Genomic DNA, 20,791 nt, shown 5'->3' on the forward strand with positions numbered 1-20,791 from the left:
AGCATAAGATACTCTGCTCTGCTTCGATTCCTAACAATAATCTATACTTATCTACCTGGTCAATTGCTTGCTATTTTGTTTTGAAAGCTTTTATTATTAAGGTCAAGGCAAAATGAAGGAATATTTAGAACATAGCTTAGATCACTGAAGTGAAATACTGGTTGTTGAAGAACATTACATGAATAAATTAATAAAATAAAACCAAGACTCTCCAAAATTCACCACTGAGGAAGCAGCAGGTACCCCTTTGCCTTTGGGTTCTCTAATTAACCTGAGATCACTCACACCAGAGATCCAGCCCTTACATATCTGACCCAAGAATAGATACGAACCCCCTCCTCTTAGCTTAGCTGAGATGGCTGGAGCTCTTATATACCAGTGAAAGCAAATGGGGGAAATAAACGGAACATGTAAGAAGTGCAAAACGATTTTGCTGTTAGAGTGTGTTTCCAGTCTTTCCATTTTAACTCTCTTCTTGGCTTACAGGCAGCCGTGACTATACTCTGGGCTGAAAGATTGCTCTGGGATTCTTACGTCTTCCTGGCTTGCTCTCCCCGGAGGATATCACTTCAAAACCTCCAGGAGCTTTTCCTAGAATCCTGCTATGTTTTGGTGAACAAACTGGCTTCATGCCTATTCTAGAGCACACTCAAGTGGCTGATACCAGAAATGATCTCCCTGGACCCCCATCCAGTGAGACATGACTTCACTACTGCAGAACTAGGACTGTAACCATATCTTAGAATAATAAAACACCATAAAGTTCATAAAGCAATAAAAATAAGGGGAGAAGTTTTTCTTTCATGGGCAGAAACAGATTTTTTGTTTTGTTTTGTATTTTAAATGTGAAAATGCAGAAGACTGTTAGTATAATTATTATTGTTATCTTCATTTGCTCCACACTCTCCCTCTTTCTGATGTCATTTATTAACCCCTAGAATACAGAGTTGTCTGTAGGGCATATTCCAGAAATGCAGGCTGAGGCAAAAGAAATTCTGTACTTTAGTGCTAACATACAATTTTCAGCAAAAAACTAGGACAACGTCCTATTGCAGCAGGACTTCAGCCTTTTCCAAAAGCCCTTTCACAAAATTGATAGATTATTCTTCCTATTAAAAGAGTCTTTTATTCTGGGTGCCAGAGCTGGTGCTTAGAGTTGAAATATTGCTTTAGCTTTGTGTGTGTATTTGTTACCACAGTGGCATTTCACTGCTAAATAAAATTACAAATTGTGTACCTGATTCTTCAGGGCACAGAAAAGTCTCAAAGGGCCTAAAGTGGGCATGAGGGGGATATGTTTGTTTGCTATTTCCAAATAGACCTGATGAGGATCCATGGACCCATGAAAATTTTTATCAGGTTGTACATTGTGTAGAGAAAGATCATTAAGTAGGGAAACATGAATTCTAGGCTTCTATCGGCTACTAAGAGGCCCTGTCTCTTTAGCCATGGACAAGAGAAAGTGAATATATTAAAATAGATACTATTTATCAAATGTTTATGTGTTTTATGTACATTTGTTCTAACCCCTGCAATGATTCTGCAAAATAGAAATTACTATCTCTTTTTAAAAATGAAGACATTGAAAGAAGATTCAGAGATTAATTAATTTGCTCAGCTAAAGAGATGTGGTTAGAATTAGACTCCAGATTTTTCTGGTTCCAAAGGTTATGATTTTTTGGAGTAGCATAGTATATCCTTCCAATTATTTTAATTTTCTATATCTTTGTTTTCCCATCTATATAATGAAGGCAATAAGTAACATGACCTTCTAGCTATAAAATGTTAGGAAGTCTAGAATCCAAGCATAGCTTCGTGCAGCAGCACACAAGGAAAGCTAGCTTAGTTCCACATCAGAAGTCACTTAGATTTTCTTATTTATACAACCAGATTCAAAGCATGGTAGGAACTGAAAGTTAACAAGGCAAGACTGTTGTATGCAGCCCAGATGCTGTCCTTGGTTGCTGCATAACACAGGAAGCATTTGCAGAAGAACTGGATGGAATGCAGAGGAGATAATTCAAAGGCACTCTTCACACTCACCTGAGCACATGTCTTAAGTGGGGTCATGGTCTTTTTACTGGGATGGAGGCAGGTTGAAGAGGCGTCTTTATATTTTCACTTTGGGAGAAAGGGGACTGGGATAACTGAGGAGTCAGGTTCAAGACTGAAGTTCACATTGAGATTGATCCAAGTTCACATCCTTTTCCTTCAAGATTGTTTTAAGGTGTTAAGAGCTAAACATATAATAAAGAATCCAAGAAACTTCTCTGTTCTGTAGTAGAGCCACAATATAAGAGAGATAACTCTAGATCCAAAGAAAAATACCCAGGAGGATGGAATTAGCAGAAAGGACTTCACACAATAGCGATCATTCCTGCCCTTATGTTCTTTATTCCTCTTTCTGTAGTCCCCACATCTAATTCACCCATCTCGTTCTACTGTTTTTCTAAGAAATTTCTTTCACTTTGATCTCCACCAGACCTACCCTGGTCTACCCTGGTCACCATCACCCTGAATGTCCTGTTTCTGTTCTTCCCACCCTAGCAACCATCTTCCTACAGAGAGCAAAGTACCTCTTTAAGATATAAATTGGGTCACATCACTCTCTTGCTTATAGACCATGAGTGGCTGCCCAGTGCACTTAGAATGAAAAGCAAACTCTTTCCCTTGGCTTACAAGGCCCTCTGTAGTGTGGGAAGTCCACCTTGGTGATCTCTTATCACACCACTTTTTTCTAGCCATGGAGACTTTTCTTTCTGTTCTTTGCATAGTCCAAGTTCTTTCCACCCCCAGAGCTCTGCACAGGCTGGCCCCTCTGTGTCAAATGCTCCCAAGTCTGCTTCCTTCTCATCCTACAGATCTCATGTTAAATGGTACCTCCTTGGAAAGGTAAGTTCCAGCCACCCTACTTCATTAGATGCCATTGCCTCCACAGGTTACCTTTCTATAACAACTGTTTGCTCTCTGCATATTACTGCTCCCAGATTGTTTTATTATTTATGAACTCTGCTGGCACAGGGAATTTTTTTTCCTCTCTTCTCTTTGTATCTAGAGCCCAGCAAGGTCCCCAGTAATGATACTGGCTTGCCAATCTTCCCTTCTGCTGGGTTCACCCTGGGCTTGGGTCTTGGTTTAAAATTTTCATCCTCAGGGAGCTCTTCTGTGACCCCCAGCCCAAGTCAGACCCCTGTTCTTTGTTTCCATAACCCTCAACACAATCCCTGATGTTACATCATCACACCTCACTGTACTGATTGCCTGTGCTTGACCTCCCTGTTATCCTCTAAGACTCTTACTGGTTGTGACATTCGCTGTCTTGTTTACCCTGACATCACGGGCACCAACATCATGCATGACATGTAGTAAGAAATCAGGAAATGGTTAATAGAGAGAAATAGTCATTGAGAAAGAATGTGGGGTGGGCAAAAGAGATAAAGCATTCACAATTTTTATGGAGTAATTGACTAACTGACAGATGAATGAACTAATTCATATATTATCTGTTGATGGTCATTTCACACCCCGATGCTTAGTCATGGAAGATACAGCACCCAATATTAGCAGCTTTCACTTAGTCATGCAAAAATATCCATTTACATATATTTATTGAGAACCTACTGTGCACCAGGCCTGAGTTACATGCTGAGGATATGAATAAGGATATGATATAACAGAAGAGAGGAGGCAGGTTTATGAATGTTTATGCTAGGAGGCAACAGGATAAGTGGCATATGAATGTTAAAAAAGAAATATATTTAGAACCCAGACTTGGGCAGATTTGGAAAGGGACTGTCCTCAGTCTTGAAGGATGGGGAGGACAACGTAAAGGTACCAAGGCAGAGGAAGGAAAAGCTGAGCTGAGCAGTGAGCATTGGCTGGGATGCGGGAGTTTTGCAGCTCCGTGGGAGATAAGAGAGGAGGGGAAGGTGATGGGCCCAGAGTTTGGGGTTCCCCACATGGGCATGAGGTGAGAATGTGGGGCTGTATTCAATGGAGAGGAATCTTTTAGCAGGTTTGAGGTTGAGGGGGTGGCTTGACTTTGGGTGCTTTAGGAGACAAATACAGGAGAGGGGCTGGGTAGGGAGAGAGACTGGATTGCAATTGAGAAGCTTAATATTCAGGCATGAGGTCTCCAGAGCAAGCTCGAGAAAGAAGCAATCAGAATGGAAAAGAAAGAAAGAATAAGAGAGACTGTGCAAGAAAGAACTGGAAGACTAGGGTGGCGGATAGCTCTTGGGATAGAGCTCAGAGCTAGAGGGAATAATAAAGTGAATACAATATGAACGCATGATGTGTATAGGGCAGCATGCTCCATGTACTTTCCTACCTGACTTTATTTGATTTATGCTAACTTTATAAGGTAGGTACTCTTATTATCCCCACTTATACTGATAGGGAAGCCACACTGCTTTCTTTTTAAATTTTTATTTATTTATGTATTTATTTGCCACACGGTGCGGCATTCAGGACTTAGTTTCCCAAACTGGTGCCCCCTGCAGTGGAATCTTGGAGTCTTAATCACTGGACCACCAGGGAAGTCCCCATACTGCTTTCTAATTAAACATTTGATAGTAAGAAAGTGTGGTATCATCTGATGATCCACTCTAATGGCAGAAAGTGAAGAGGAACTCAAGAGCTTCTTGATAAGGGTGAAAGAGAAGAGTGAAAAAGCTGGCTTTAAATTCAACATTCAAAAAACTAAGATCATGATATCTGGTCCCATCATTTCATGGCAAATAGAAGGTGAAAAAGTGGAAACAGTGACAGATTTTATTTTCTTGGGCTCTAAAATCACTGCAGATGGTGACTGAAGCCATGAAATTAAAAGATGCTTGCTCCTTGGAAGGAAAGTTATGACAAACCTAAACAGCATATTCAAAAGCAGAAACATCACTTTGCTGACAAAGGTGCATAGAGTCAAAGCTACGTTTTTTCCTGTAGTCATGTACGGATATGAGAGTTGGACCGTAAAGCAGACTGAGTGCTGAAGAATTGATGCTTTTGAATAGTGGTGCTGGAGAAGACCTTGAGAGTCCCTTGGGCAGCAAGGAGATCAAATCAAACCAGTCAATCCTAAAGGAGATCAACCCTGAATATTCATTGGAAGAACTGATGCGGAAGCTGAAACTCCAATATTTTGGCTACCTGATGTGAAGAGCTGATTCACTGAAAAGACCCTGATGCTGGGAAAGATTGAGGGCAGGAGGAGAAGGGGCCGACAGAGGATGAGGTGCTTGGAGGGCATCAATGACTCGATGGACATGAATTTGAGCAAACTCAAATGGACATCAATTTGAGCAAACTCGAGGAGATAGTGAAGGACAGGGAAGCCTGGTGTGCTACAGTGCATGGGGTTGCCAAACAGTTGGACACGACAGTGAATGAACAACAACAGTGAGAAAGTGTGGTGTAAACTGTGTTTTTTTCTTTTTTATAGTACTTATAGACCATGGAGGGAAGTCATAATATTTCTGTTACTACTTCCTTATTTATAAAACAACACTAATAATTTTACAAATTTCTGGTAATTAAAAAAATTATAAATGCTTATATTAATAATTCCACAGAGATACAGGTGTTGTTATTAATAAATTGTCTTTTGTACTTTATTTTCCAGATCTTAAAAATCCCCATAAAATGAATAGGAAATAAAATGTCAATAAAGTGCCTGTGAGTCTCTTAATTCACTAAGTAAAACTCATGTGTAATTCAGAAGTTTTCCCCAAAGATAAGTGAAGACCTTTCACAGATTTCAGAAAAAGGAGGCATTATCCAAGCAAGCCTTTTCTGCTTGATCAAAATGCAGAGTATAAGCAAATTAAATTGATTTAAGCTAGCATGACATCAACCTAAAACAAATGGGTTTTAACATTTAAGAAAAATCAACCTATTATTTCTGATGTTTATCTTTCTTCTTAGTAAAAATTTTCTTTTTCTAAAGAACAAAGAACTCTATCTTTTTTCTTTACTATCTTAGTAAAATAAACATGAATTAAAATGTAAAATCAAGTCCCTTCTGTTCTGACACTTGAACAGTGAGATCTTAATAATTTTTGAAAATAAAAATCCAACTAGCTTGATAACATTAGACACTACCTTTCTTCTGTACCTTTAAAGTTTAAGTGAAAAAGAAAGATAAGGAAGAATTTGCTTTATGTAACCTCTTTGGAATAAATTCATTTAAAATTTGAAGATATGCTAAAAAATCATCGTTTTAAACCTGATCCATCTTTTATTTACTGTGTTTTATAGTAGACAAGTCATTTATTTTCTCGTTCCATTGCCATCGATAACAATAATTTAAAACCAGCTAATAAACATTATGGTTTGTTAGAACTGCTACCAATTAAATCTTAAGTGTCTTATACATACAAATATAAACAGAATGTAATTAGAGCTATTTAAAGTACCCATTTTTAACTTAGATTAACCATACTTTCCATTTGCTGAGGATAAACACTCATAAATGAAAACCATTGCTGAGCAAGAAGCAATTACTTCAGTTTAAAATATTAATATGCACCGCCTTTTAAAAAGCCATGGAAAATCATTTATGGACTGTGCCACATAGACTCAAGTCATACCCAAAAGGAAGAATGGGGCAACATCCTGTGTCCTAATCGAGAAACAATCAACTGGGGCATGGCATGTCCTTACCTCTAGGAGCCCATTAAACTCTTGGCTTCAATTAGCGTAGATTTCCAACATGATAGTCCTATATATGTTCAAAGGGTGATTTAAAACCACACATACATGCACTTAGAAAGAAAGGAGAATTTTACTGTTGAAAAATCAACTTCATCAAACCTCTTTCTAGGAAAAAGTGAGACCCACTTATAATCTAACCTAATGACTGATCTGAGCATACAGACAGTCTGGAAGAGAAGGAAACATAGCCCACACATCATAATTGCACATTTCTTGCCTGAAATATACACAAAAATATATATTGAGTCAATTGAACGCAACTAGCTAATTAATTCCACAGTACTTTTTTGGTGACATTAGTAGGCTGAGTAAAACCTTGGTTTGGGCTAGAATTATACTCTCTGGTTAAATACACGCATTTTTAGTTGCTACTATGAGTTAACCACAGGTCAAATCCAGTTACAATGAGCATCATTATCACAAAAGGCTTCCAAGCTGGTCCTGGGAGTTCTCAGATGGGGCTTTGTTGATTTCATCACAATGACACCAGTAATGTAAGAGCCCAGACAGACTTATTAACCCTTGTGTGCCTGAAATGGCCACAATGTTTCAGATCTTTGGTTAGGTCTCTGAATATAAAATGATGCTGGGTGGGGACGTGGGTATTTTCAATATTACAAGACAAAAATCCAGAGACTAAACTTGTCCCATTAACAGTTCACGTCTGCCTATGGCTGAAAGTATAATTAGGGTAGTATTTTGGAAGGGGATCCATTTTACTCATGACAACCAAGTTTCAATGCAGATGAATTTAGTAGATGATTGATAGTCATGGTGATGTGCCTTGAATTATAAGTGGAATTTATATTTATAGGACTTTATCTTTTGATCCCATTTACAAAGTTATAATCAATTATTTTTATTCTGAATTATGGAAGGCTTCATTTTCATTAAAGGTAAGCTTCAAGGGCTGAGATGAAACAAAATCTTAGCAGGGTGATTTTATGGTTGGCCTTAGGCAAAAATTATCCAGCAAGGGATGTTTGTCTTGGATGCCAGTCCCAGTTCTTTTCAGTGATCTTCTATCCTATCCTGGCCGCGGAAGCTTCCCACAGCCCTTTGGGTGCTTGAATATATATTCCCTCCCCTCCCTTCATTCCCATACATACTCTTTTTATGTTATTTTGTCCAGGCTTTAGTCTTCAACAGAATTTATTATTATTACTCTTCTCTTCTTTTTCCAATTTAGTATTTTCTTAGTCCCTTCTTCTGCCTGATACTATCTCATTTAAAAAATAAAGTCCTATGAATTCAATAAGGACCAAAGATTAATGCTTCATCTGTGCCACATAGTATATGTTCATTTACAGAAGGTTTCTGGATAAATGCCTAATCCAAAGTACTGTCTTTAATGGTAGAAATTTCTGGTTCATTTAGAGGAGGTATTGAAATTTGAAGAACTTTCAAAACACACTGTACAGGTGGCTGCATGCTCTATGTAACGTTTAGAGCCAGTCATGTGTCTTTCATTAACCATCTTTAAGAAAAAGGGCCAGGTCATGTGACTTTGGTTTATAATTACCTTGTGCCATCACAAGGCTTTTAAAAAAAGTTTCAACCAAAATTCAAAACAGTGATTTTACTAAACTACCACATTATCTTTCCCAAATCTCAGAAACACAAAACATTCCACTGATTGGATTGTTCACTGTTCAACTTACGGAATCTCGTTACTTGGAGATTATGATAGATGAGTATTCTGTGCATCTCCCCAGTGCCAGCCACCCCAACACACAAGTAGGTGGTAAATATGTTGCTTTGTTAAATAGAATGTGACCCAGATTACTACCAAGATTAATTTAAAACAGAGACTTATTACTGTTAGCACATCAAGGAGTGACTAAGTCGTGTTCCATAACTTTATAAAATTTTTATAACTCGTCAACTAAATAGCCTGAATTAGTTGACTTTATTGTTTGGTAAATGCTTGATAGTCAATAGATTTAATACATGGTTAATTATCTTATTCTCCTTAAAAAGTATTTTCATTTTTATAACCAAGAATATTTAGAGGCTAATTAGAAATCCAATAGTGTGAATTATAAATTATGTGTAATTACAATAAAACTACCGAAGAATAATACACATTACTTATAAATTGTAACACTGTGATAAATTAAAGCAATTACAGGTAAACCAATAATGTTCTTTAATTAAGTAGTTATGAATGAGAATTTGTGCTTTGCATTTACAATAACCTATAAGGTTGGGGATTGCATTTATAGCTTGTGTGGAAATCGATTGTACTCTGCCGTGATACTCTGCTAAGAATAACTTGCAAGTTCATTACTGTCATTCTGCCATTATCATGTAAAAACACCCAGGATTTTAAATGTAAAGTGTGCTGACAGCCAATCAACCATGCTTCTTAATATAATTATAATTATGTCACTATCTCTTATTATGCCTTTATGAATCTGAGAAAAAGTTCATATTTCCACAAGTCTTCAATATTGGTTGCAAAGGAATAGAAGATGCTTTGTCACAAGTTTATTGAAAATACTATTGTATTTGACATTAGTAAGACTATTCATCCTCATAATTATCTTACTGCAGCCTGCCACTTACAGATAACAATAGTTTATGTATTGCTATATCTGTTTATTATATTCTATATTGTTATAATGTTGAGGTAATTCTTTGACATGTCCAGGTTACAATCAATGTCACAAAATTGACATAGGAGACATCAAAAGACCTACTCTTAATTCAAATTGTGTGTGTTTGTGCAGATGCATGCAAACAGGTCTCTGGAGTAGAAAGAGAAGTAGCAAAAGCTGGTGAGATGGGGAAGAATTGGAAGTGGTTCAGATGACAAGAACTTGCTGACCTGGACTTAAAATATCTTGAAACTTATCGTAAAGATAAGTATATAAAGATGAGTACTAAAAAAACAAGAGAAGTATTCTAACTTATCCAGGTATATAAATTTATTAATTTGTCTTGAGGCATTAACAATTAAAGTTCTCTAAAAATTAAGGAATGCCTACACTAGGAACATATCAGCATGGCAAATATTCATGTGTGATCATGTGTGTCCAACTCTTTGTGACCCCAAGGACTATAGCCCTCCAGGTTCCTCTGTCCATGAGATTTCCCAGGCAAGAATACTGAAGTGGGTTGCCATTCCATACTCCAGGGGATCTTCCTGACCCAGGAATTGAACCCATGTCTCTTGCATCTCCTGCACTGGCAGGGGGATTCTTTACCACCTGGAAAGCCATGTCAAATATAGCACAGAGAATACCATAGAAGGGAAAGCTATGTACTTGGCAGAGGTTACACATGTTAGTCATGATTATCAGGTCACAGATCTTATCTGACTTGCAAAGTAAGTTAGCCTGTTAATTTTCATGAAAGCCGGCAGAAATTATAAGACTCTTAGGTCAGAGGCAAAGGACTTTGTCACTCAAAGCACGACAAGTAGCATGAGCATCGTCATGTTTGTGTGTGTTGGTTTCCCTCACCCCTGCATGGGGCTGATACAGAAGGGCGCAGATGGTTGCCATACACATGGCAGGTTCACCCTGCAGCTGAGGAACATTGAACTTGAGGAGTCCATTGTTTTTATAGCAAGCACTGAGCAAATCTGCCCTTTCTTTCAGAGGTAGACATTACATCATCTCTCAAAGTTGCTCTCTGTCAACATGATCCTGAGGAATGGTCCCAGTAAAGAGCAGTCATGGCTCTGCATTCTTGACAAACTTAGCAAGACATGAAGAAGTCCACGAGACCTGCAGAGGATTTTCTTTCCCAACATTCAGTATAAACATCTTCAGGAGTTTGGTGTACAACAAGACAAAAAGACAACCTTTGTCCGTTGGCTTCAAGTTCAAAACTCTTCCCACAACCATGCTTACCTCTGTATGTTTAGTTAAATCTTATTAAAAATGGCATAAGAACCTTCTGGGGACAGTTTCCCTTTGATGGATAGCTTCTCTGTGAATGCAATCTGAAAGGATTGTATTCACTCTGCAAATGATCTGCTTCTAGTCTGCCACTTCCACTGAACTATTTAATCATGTCAGTTCCTTTCCTGTCTTCAGTTCACCTGACCTTATTAATTTCACTTTAGAACTACTGAAATGGTAGTTTCACCTGTTTGTTCACATCTTTATTTACTTGATATAAGTATATTGTAAGGTAGAGGGATTGTAGAGGCTCCTAATGATCATTTCCAGCATATCATTGGGCTTCCCTGCTGGCTCAGTGGTAAAAAAAATACACCTGCCAATGCAGGAGACTCAGGTTCGATCCCTGCATTGGGAAGATGCCCTGGAGAATGAAATGGCAACTCACTTCAGTATTCTTGTCTGGAGTATCCCAAGGACAGAGGAACCTTGTGGGGTATAGTCCATGGGGTCACAAAAGAGTCAGACACAACTTAGCAACTAAGCAACAACAAGCTTATTGTTAATTAGGCAGAGCGATCCATTGACATCTTTAGGCCACGCAGCCACCACTTGATGTGGCCAGAGCCTTCATAATGTCCAAACTCAAACTCTATATATAATCAGTGCCCAACTCTTTTCCAACCCTTTCACCTCTTTCATGAAAATTTTGTTGTTCTTCTGCAAGGCACACTGATTTCTTTGCTTTGAATTGATTTTCTGTGCTCAGGATGAGCAGCTGTGGCGGTCCCTTGTGCCAAATTGGATGCTATGTAACTTCATCGGGAAGGACCCCTAAAGAAAACCGCTTTGTTATATCCCTCTCCTGCCGTCTTTCAACCTACTTCCAATAAACTGTGCTTCTAGGCTGTGGGGTAGGATCTCAAGTCATCTTCTATAATGACTCTCAGGTTAAAAAAAATTAGGTGTGGCTTTAAAAGGTGAATTCAGTGTAAAACCAAAACTTCACATCTAACTTATTCTTCCCAATACACTGGTGTGTGTACATGTGTACACACACACATGCACTCACACACACTAGGGACTATTTTAAACTGGAAAAGCTAAGGTGGTGAAGAAGTATGATGGGGCTCCTTGCTCAGCATCTGTCTCCCCAGCTCCTAGCTGGCTGGGAAGGTCTTCTCTGATGGGTGGCAGCACATGCCCAATTCAGCTATTTTCTCTTTGGGTTGGCCTACTGGTTGGTCACTCACTGCCCTTTGGTTTCAGACTTCTCAAAAGAGTCAGACGGTGCTTTCTGGATTACTCAACCACCAGGAGAGACATGCTGAAGTTTTAGGTGGCTGTCTTGAAGTTCTCAATTGCATAATGTTTATGGAAAATACACTCCTCCCCAGTGTCATAGTACCACTGTCATCAAGTTCCCAAGGGAAACCTACCTTCTCTAATCTGATCAATCTTCAATTTCCCTTTTATACCCTGGAGGTGGTTGGGCACCTATATCATTGATTTCAGTTTTTATTTTTTTGGTTTATTTATTTTTGAAACTTTTTTGGACGGGAGGTGTCTTATCTGAAACTTTGATATAAGCAGTAGAAACAGTTTCTAATCCTATGAATATTGTCTTATTGTATTTAATTATTTTTGAAAGTTTATTAATTTTTTTCTTACTATGTTACAAGCTTTTTGAGAAAGTAGGGACCACTTATACTCTTTTTTTTTGATTAATGGATTGGAGTTCTCAATTTACATGCCCTCAGGACAGAGGGTTGATAGGATTATAGTAACAAGTAACACAAATAGAAGGAAATTAGGAATATTGAGGTTCCTTTTCCTTCTTTATTTTTTAAAGAGAAGCCAGAAGTCTCAAATTTTATGAAATTGATAGATTTATTAACTGAAGGCATATAGATACATTAAAATCATATCTGAACAAAACCAAAATAAACAACACATTTATTTTAACATGAAAAAAATCACTCCATGAACAGGAATAATGGGAATATGCCAATTTAATAATTAATATTAATTAATCTTTCTAAATAATTACGTGTTTCACTTTTGCATTTGTTGTGGTTAAGCTTTAATTGATTTAAATAATTGGAACAAACAAATTGCTTTTTTCAGCTGAACAAATAGACTTTTGGCGGACTACCTTAAGGAAGGGGTTAATTTATTCTTTTATTACTGTTTAACTTACGAAAAAAATTAAAATATGTTTACCTTCTGTTTCAATAAAATCAATTTCTAAATAAACAGTGTTCAATAGTTTGAATTGTCCCAACTGTTCTCTAAAAGTTGAAGAAAGGCTATTAAATATTTATCATCTTATATTGTGTTATTTACTGTTATGATAAATATGCAAATTTTACTAATGTTATTCTGAAAGACATGAAAAAATTATAATTCATGAATGACAAATTAAATGCTAACAAGCTAGTTATTTGGAAAAAAAATTAATCCACAAATAAAATACATTGTCCGTGAGTAAATAAAGCCATAATAGATTTTAGAGAGAAGGAACTGAGGAATGCAATAAATAGAAGCCTAAGAAAATATTTAGTATTTTCAGGATGGCAAAATAAAGGAGTCTTTCAGAACTGTGAGAAAAGGCACTAAAAGCAGGGACTTGCTGGGGGCTCTTTCTTTCCTAAGGGCAGGGGAAGGGAATTTATTATTGATGTTGATGCTGGATTCCTCACCTCCCAAACCACTCCCTTCCTCCCAACCCCCAGCACTGACAAAGAGGCTATCTTCCTATTGCCACAGGCATGCTACAGGAATGCCAAAGTTAGGGCTTTCTCCCTAACTGAAGATTTTATCTCCAGGATATAGATTAAAAAAAAAAAAAAAGAACAACTATAAGTCATGGAAAGCTTCCGGGTTTCATTAAAAGTAAAAAAAAAAGAAAAAGTTTTTAAAATTATTACATGTTATGTGCTATAGATAACTGGTTTAGTACCAGTTGAGCCATTTCTATTGATGTCCTCTCATCCTGATCTACTTTTCCATTTCCCATACATATCAGCTTCAAATATATGATATAACATATTGGTATATACTGCTTACTTATCATTTTCTCCAAAATAATGTAGGCTCTATGAACATAGGGAACCTTGCTTCCCCATATTCTCATCAAGTACCCAGAAGAGTGCTTGGCACATAGTAGGTGCTCAATAAATATTTGTAGAATGTCCTGTAAAGAATATGTAGGAAAAAAGTGACTGCAATATTGAAAGATATTGTAGAAGACTTGAGAAAAGACTGCTTCAAAATCAGGGGAAATAATCAAACCGTTAAATATACTTTATGAAGACTCTCAAATAACTTAGACATAACTCCTCCAATAAATCTTCAAGACTTGTTGCTTCTACTCTTCAAACATCTCTTAACCATATCTCTCATTTTCTATTAGTATCACATCTCCAGTAACTCTTTTCCTGGACACTTAAAAAATGTCCTTGTCTTTTCATTTCTAGTCTTTTACATCAAATAAATCATTTCCAATAATTCATAGCCTTGAACCATTTAATGTATTTCTTTTCTGGTGTGTATTAGATATGAGGGTTTTACATGGTTCCTGCTTTCATGGCATTTATAATTTAAATTTGGATACAGGCATTAAACAAGTTGTGATATAACTAAAGAGCCTCTTGATGAAAGTGAAAGAGGAGAGTGAAAAAAGTGGCTTAAAATTCAACATTCAGAAAACTAGAATCATGGCATCTGGTCCCATCACTTCATGGCAAGTAGATGGGAAAACAGTAGAAACAGTGACAGACTTTATTTTTGGGGGCTCCAAAACCACTGCAGATGGTGACTGCAGCCATGAAATTAAAAGATGCTTGCTCCTTGGAAGAAAAGTTATGACCAAACTAGATAGCATATTAAAAAGCAGAGACATTACTTTGCCAACTAAGGTCTGTCTACTCAAAGATATTGTTTTTCCAGTAGTCATGTATGGATGTGAGAATTGGACTATAAAGAAAGCTGAACGCCAAAGAATTGATGCTTTTGAATTGTGGTATTGGAGAAGACTCTTGAGAGTCCCTTGGATTGCAAGGAGATCCAACCAATCCATCCTAAAGGAAATCAGCCCTGAATATTCATTGGAAGGACTGATGCTGAAGCTGAAGCTCCAATACTTTGGCCACTTGATGTGAAGAACTGACTCATTTAAAAAGATCATGATGTTGGGAAAAATTGAAGGCAGGAAGAGAAGGGGGTGACAGAGGATGAGATGGTTGGGTGGCATCACCAACTCAATGGACATAAGTTTGAGTAAACTCCGGGAGTTGGTGATGGACATGGAGGCCTGGTGTGCTGCAGTCCATGGGGTCGCAAAGAGTTGGACATGACTGAGTAATTGAACTGAACCGAACTAAACTAACTACTTGTTTAACACTACTTGTAATTCTCTCTATATAAAATTACAGTTGAAATTTAATGCTGGAAAAGATAGTTTGCCCTGAACTATAACTAAGGTAATGAATGTTGTCTAGAATCTTAGAGAAGAATCTCTTCAAAGAAAGTGATGTGTAAGATGAGATTTGAAAGAGTGAGAGTCAGGCATTCTCAGTGGAAGAGGTAGTGAGAGTCATTGAGAGGGAACAGAACACGCTAAAATCCAGAAGCAGGAGGGCTAGAGAGGCATGAGTTATAACTAGGTGGAAACAAGATTATGTATGACTAGAGAGGGGAAGAGGGGATAAACTGGGAGATTGGGACCATACATACACTACTATGCATAAAATAGATAACTAATAAGAACCTACTGTATAGCACAGGTGAAAAAAAAGATAACTTTGTGACTAGATGACCTTGATACAGAGATGCCCCCCTCCATCTATTCTGGCCCTTTACAGTACTAAGTTGTTTCATTTGGGAGACAGAATCTCTGCTGTGTGATCCAAAAAATTGAGGTACAATGACTCTATCCTTTTGGGGTTTTAGCAAAATGCCTTATTCTTGGTGGATCATAAACACTGATATTTGCTACGTGACTATCAACCTATCTAATCTGATTGATTTCTATGCCACTGGCATGTGTGCATTTTAATATATGTAATTGTTGAACCACTAGCCAGTTTTTTTCCCCCTTTGTAGTGGCTCATTACCTGTTATAGCATGCTATATCCTGGTTTATACAAGAACAGCTGTGTCTAATATATTCCTGTAAATCACCCATGTTCATTTTCATACAGGTATTAGACTCAGCAAATATGTGTCATGTGGATTTTTATGTGCCAGCCACCGAACATCACAAAAACTTCCCAGAGCCAGAGATAACTGCACTGAATCAGCTGTTCCCAAGTTTACTTTTAACCGTTGCTCAAATTAGATATCTATGAGCTCCCCTCAGAGTCCAATCCCAGGCTGCCAGCTGCTCCAGATGTAAGAAGCTTTTATAGCTTTCAAACACATTTTATCTGTCATCATTTTCATCAACAGGAATATCTTTCTCTTTATTCTTTTTTAGAGAACGTGGTAAACAAGGACAGAGCAAAGCTTGGCTTTATTGTAACTCCAAAGAGCTCAGTCTGTGTGTGTGGGAAATCCCTGCATGTCTTTCTTTGTGTCTCTTTCTATGTAGTTCTTCAAAGGTTTACCAATCACCACCTTAATCCATTTGCTGAAGATGCTCAATTTTCCAAACGCCCTTTTCTTTGAAATTCATAGAAAATTCAGCTTGAGGTGACAGAAAGAGATGAAGAACGCAAGGAGGTATACATTCTAATTTTGTCTCTACACTTATGAATCAAGTGTCCCGAATGAATTCCCCATTTTTTCTCATCTGTAAAATGGGCAGTGATTTTGAGAGGGTTAAACATGAAAAATGATTATAAGGAATCTTTTAAAATAAGTTGTGAATGAACTCATATACATTTTGATCTCAATCACAGAGCTAAGTATATACTCAAAGAAGTTGGTACAGATAGAAATATTTATAAAGCAAAGTTCACTGCAGCATTGTTCTTAGTAGCAAACAACTGGAAAAAATGAAAGGAGTCTATTAACAGGGTGTTGAAATGTAAATTATGAAATATCCATAATGGAATAGTATGGAGTCACTTTTAAAAAGTCACATAACTTTGCATGACTCATAAGGAAATATTTCTAAGAAGTAGCATTAAGAGTAAAAACAGAGAGAATCCTTATGCAGCACATTACATGATGTAAATTAAAAAAGAAAACATATACATGCAGCTGGTATATGCATCAGCATTTTGGACTGAAACAAAAAACCTGATAAAATGACCAATTTTGGGTAAAATAATTGAGGACGGTGTCACCACTATGTGTTAAACTTTTCTACTCCTGTCCATGTTTTATTTTCTTTGTAAAATAACAGTGAATGTTACATGAACAGTATAATAATGGAACTTTTGATTTTCTTTTGTATATGACTGTTAAAGAAACAAATGCCTATTATCTAAAAATAAATTATAAAAAATCATAGAATTCCAGTGGGCTTATTGATATAAAATACTGTTTTATCACATAAAGGATATAAAAATTCAGTAGCAGACTCAAATAAATTAAGTTTAGGAGATATGCTGCTTTCAGGAATGTGGCATTGACCAGGTTAATGCCATTAATTGTAAGTGGGGGGAGAATTTTTCAACTCCTTTTTATTGAGCACTTACTCCCCCCCCTCTATATTCTCACATGCCTAGTTTTCAGCCACAAAAAGCTTTAGAAGGCATTTCCTTGTTCACTGCATTTTGTCACTAGGTGATGGAGAGTAATATGGGAATATCCTCTCTAGTTGGGCTGAAATATTCATGCAGCGCAGAGTAAGTGGAACAGAGTCAGAGGACTCTGGAACCTGAAGGAGGCCTCCGAGTCTGTCCCCGGAGTTGTCTGTTAATGTGGCTAGACCCAGAGCATTTTGATGATTTCTCCAAGGTGACCTAGATGGACTGAGCTGTGTGTCTGATTGTCCCAGTGCAGTGTGATATCTTGTCTGTAGCAGTCTATGTTCTGTGGTCAAGCAGACTCACCAGCAGATTTTTGAGAAGTTAAGCTTTGAGTTGCATCATTAAAGAAGGTGAGTATCAACCTTAATGAGCTATGATATGAATTATGTGTTTGCTGTTATGATGTTATTAATACTTACCTGGTTCAGTTCCTGCGGTAACTATATATATATTATATATGGTATTACAAATAAGGATACTGAAACTCAGAGATTAAATCATTTGCACAAAGACAAAATTTAATAATAGTAGAAATGGAATTTAAACTCATATCTGACTCACCCCATTGTTCATAATCTCAATAATAGGAGCAAGAGATCCTTAAGTGGGAATTAATAAGGTATGTATAGGAAACAACCAGTTGAAAGCTTGTGGAGGCAGTTGAAATCAAGTATTCTAGGTATTAGTAGTAAGACAGTAGGAAACAAACTCAGAAAGGAAAGGCAGAAACTGAGTTGAAAAAGTAATAAGATAAAATTTTTCCACATACTCTATTGAGCAAGCCCATACACATTATGTTCAAATATTCTAATAGTAGTGCTAACCAAACAGTGGGAGTATTAATACAAACCTCTACACCTTGCTTGAACCTTTCCCCAGTATCAACTCTGCGATCCACTTTAAGGTTAACAGCTCTGTCTTTGAGGTGTACTTAGTTTGCTCACCTTTTAAGGGTCATACACATAACTGTGATAACCTAATTTATCACCTATACTGTGTAACACTCTTTTATTCTAACCTGAAAATTAAACTCTGCAAAACCCATAAAATGCATATTAAAACATCATGCGCAGGGCGCAAAACATTTTTGCATAATGACAGGTTTAATTTTGTTTAGCTTGTTAGCATCTACTCTTGAAAACAAGATTCTGAGATTTCCTATTTATGCTCCTAAATTCAGAATAGTCTAAAATGTCACTTTTATTACTCCTTATATCAGAGGCCTTAAAATTAAAAACATCCATCAGAAAATGGCTGTCTTCAAAATACATTGCCCAATACGGAATGTAAATATTAAGTTTAAATATTTTAAAATTAAATTATTATTTAATTTATAATTGTATGAGCATAGTATAGTTGGGCTATGGGGGTGAATAGATCTGTTCACAGGCAGAAATATGTGTTCTCATATCACTTTAAAAGCCACAAACCCCCAAACCTTCAGCAATCAGACTGAGGATAGGAAAGTTGCTGAAAACCAGGGCAAAACCATCAATTCTGAACATTTCAAATCAGTTCTTAATTCCTGAAAGTAACTTTCAAAAATATGGACACATTGAATTTTCAAAACTGCTTCCATGTCACCAACAAAATGAGAAGCAACTGATATTATTTTTAAATGTAAAAAAAAACCTGTAAATAAATCAAAGAAGGAAGGAATAATGCAAATGCAGTCTCTTTCACCCCAGGTATAAAATATAAACACATGACAAGTTTATTTAAAAAGAGAACTTGTGTGGCTTAATGCCCAAGTCTTAAAATACAGTTAAAATTAAGAACCTGAAAATACATGTTACCATTATAAGAGGATCACAGAAACATTCTGGGCAAGAATTTGATTTTATATAAATTGTTTCATATGATGTCAGTTCTAATAGTAGTGAAGAAAAATTTATTTAAATGTGTAGCATGCCTCATGCTTTCCAGAGCATTACATGGAATTTATTATTTATCTGTACTTCACAACACTGATGTAAGTACCTTTCCACTTTGGTGTAGGAAGTATCTCTTTACACAAAGCAGCTTTCAGAGTCTGCTCAAATTCCACTTGTTCTGTGATTCCTTTTGTGACTGCCCCAGATGGGAGTAATTCCCCTTCTTCTGAAAGCTTATGGGGTTAATTATCTCAGATGGTGATGGCATTGCCTCTTATGAGGTTTTCCTTCCTTTTAGGATGTATCTCTGAGCTGTATCTTCCTTCATCCCCTCTCCTCTTCCTTGACCTACCTTTCACCCCTCAACTATGACACCTAGTGTAGAACTTTGGTCAGGATTTACAACAAGGATGGCTGTGGTCTGAACATCTCTTAAAGACAGGCTTTGTGTGGTTCCTAGTGCTTGACAATGCTTGTTGTTCAGCTGCTAAGTTTTGTCTGACTCCTTGTGACCCCATGGACTGCAGCACGCTAGGCTCCCCTGTCCTCACTGTCTTCTGGAGTTTGCTCAAACTCATGTCCATTAAGTTGGTGATGCCATCCAACCACCTCATCCTCTGCCAAGCCCTGATGCTGGAAAAGACTGAGGGCAGGAGGAGAAGGGGGAGATAGAGGATGACAGCGTTTATCTAACATTTAAAACTTTGGGAAATTTCACTTAAAACTTGGAATTTCTAGTTTCTTTAGATGAACTAGAAGATCTGGTGACTCTGGATTCATCCTCCTTCATGGCAACAGTTGGCTGGGGTTGAGAGTGGCTTCTCATTATAGGATGTGCTCAGGTGCTCCAATGGGAGCTGTCCTCCTGCTCTCTGATGCACTTCTACTTTGAAGCATTATCAGGAATTCATGACTGAGGTTTTTTTGGGTTTTTTTTTTTAGTGTTTTGGCTGTATCACATGTCATGCAGGATCTTAGTCCCCGACCAGGGATCGAACCCATGCCTCCTGCAGTGGAATCAACCACTGGACCACCAGGGAAGTCCCTTGACTGTCTTTTTTTTTTTTTTTTTAATAGCAGAAGACTATTTATCTGTACCTAGATCTCTATTAAAAGTGAGTTGACAAAAGAAAAAGCAAGGAGGTCATTTGAATGGCTTCCAACCTGTAACCCTGATTCTCAATATGGATTGGCCTTTGCAGACATTTGAGTTTATACTTTGAGGTGAAATATGAAACTTAAGAGCACATCCTCTGTGCAGCCTTGGGAAGCCTTGAGATTTGATCTTTGCTTTGTCACTTATTAACTGTGAAGCCCATACTTCTGATCTCTTATCTCAAAAGTGGAAGTAATCCCAGATAGTTTTCTTTTGAGGATTAAGAAAAGTAAATAAATAATAAATACTTAGCACATTATCTGCTACATAGTGAGTCCATAGTAAATGATAAATATTATTACTATCCATCCTGTGTTTAAAGTTAAGAAATTTTTTTGAATTGAACTGTCACATAAGATGGCCTCAGTGGCTCAGGCTGGATTTGCCCAGCTGGGCGGAAGGCATGAATGAAAACTGCAAGTCATTTACTTAATACATATTTATTAGACACCTACTCTGTACCTGGCACTATTCTCAATATTTGGTATTTATAATGCA

At 37.2% G+C, this 20,791-nt stretch overlaps 1 protein-coding gene and 1 long non-coding RNA gene across 2 annotated transcripts in view; one reads left to right on the forward strand and one right to left on the reverse strand.

Annotated features, from left to right (window-relative positions):
• The window catches only part of TENM3 (teneurin transmembrane protein 3), a 1,016,736-nt gene that overhangs the window by 805,099 nt on the left and 190,846 nt on the right, over positions 1–20,791 (reverse strand). The window lies entirely within an intron of this gene.
• LOC145518160 (uncharacterized) lies at positions 7,170–10,615 on the forward strand. The gene is made up of 4 exons (XR_014062662.1): positions 7,170–7,607; positions 8,327–8,448; positions 9,444–9,631; positions 10,317–10,615. It is a non-coding gene; the product is annotated as an uncharacterized LOC145518160 (long non-coding RNA).

This window comes from Giraffa tippelskirchi, chromosome 8, assembly GCF_054371585.1.
Source record: "Giraffa tippelskirchi isolate mGirTip1 chromosome 8, T2T-mGirTip1v1.2.pri, whole genome shotgun sequence".
Taxonomy (NCBI): domain Eukaryota; kingdom Metazoa; phylum Chordata; class Mammalia; order Artiodactyla; family Giraffidae; genus Giraffa; species Giraffa tippelskirchi.